Source organism: Poecilia formosa, unplaced genomic scaffold (genome assembly GCF_000485575.1).
Source record: "Poecilia formosa unplaced genomic scaffold, Poecilia_formosa-5.1.2 Scaffold1012, whole genome shotgun sequence".
In the NCBI taxonomy this organism is placed as follows: domain Eukaryota; kingdom Metazoa; phylum Chordata; class Actinopteri; order Cyprinodontiformes; family Poeciliidae; genus Poecilia; species Poecilia formosa.
In genome coordinates, this window is record NW_006800951.1 from 28060 (window position 1) to 29331 (window position 1272).

Genomic DNA, 1272 nt, shown 5'->3' on the forward strand with positions numbered 1-1272 from the left:
TAGCATCGTACTCCTGAGCATTGTTTTAAACATGTCAACCTAAAGAGGACAGTGTAACGCTATGCTAAGACCTGTCAGCCAATCAGATTGCTTCAAAATAACCAGCACTTCCTGTTTGGAATTAAATATGGTGCCAGGAAGTTCATCAGTGATGACAGACAGAGAGGTTGAACTCCTTAATTACTATCCATCCAGTTTCTTTACATCCTTGTCCCTTGGTGGGTTGGGAGAGGTGCTGGTGCCTTTCCAGCTAACATTCTGGGTGAGAGGTGGGGTCACCCTGGACAGGTCCAGAACAGGACAGGGCAACACAGAGACAAACAACCATTTGGACGTCATCACAGCTGATAGTGTGATGACTATCACCGTGAGAAAAACCAGGTGCTCTGGTTTTTCTCCAGGAAACCAGAGTACCTGGAGAAAGCCCACCATGCACAGGGAGAACATGCAAACTCCATGCAGAAGGACCGGAGCTGGGAATCAAACCCAGAACCTTCTTGCTGCAGGGCAACAGCTCTACCAACTGCGCCACTGTGCAGCCCTACTTAATTACTAATTATTAGAATATAAAGTTAATAAGAACATCCATCAGAACCAGATATTAGTGGATTATGTGTCAGACTAATGCACAGGACGCTACATTTCCATTTTCCATTGAACACATAAACATGGAGTTTTCTCAAATTTCCACTTGGTTAAAGTTTTTATAAATATTGGTTTTTATTTACATTAAGAAGTTTTGGTGTAGATGAAAGTCCAAAACACATAAAAATGTATTTGTTTCCCCAGATATCCGGCTACATCTGGACTAGGCCTCAATGCGCTAACATGTTAGCCGAATAAGTTCTGGCTCTGAGCCCAACACCGGAGCAGGAACCAAACTCTGAGTGCCGCCCTGCAGGAGTGGAAGACGCTCTCCATGTTTCTGAGATCTGTGGTCCACACTAGTTAGCAAATTATTCTCGTTTCTTCCAGCTGTTGCTGAAAGTGCCTCCGCTATATGTGATAGTTACAATAAGTAGTGTGTATATTCTGTGTGTGAGGGAGACGTGTAACAGCCGTCCTCCGGTCAGAAGGGGGCGCTGCGTGCTGTAACCCGCATGCTTTTGGAGCAAGTGAGAGACGGTGTGTGGAGACATATTATGTCTATGGGAGGATAAAGTCCGTGCGGCTTGTAAGCCGAAGCTATTAAATTGACCTCTTACCACCGCGTGGTTTATGTTCACACGGGCAAGTGAGGGATTTCACCCCGAAGTCGAGACCTACTTCGGC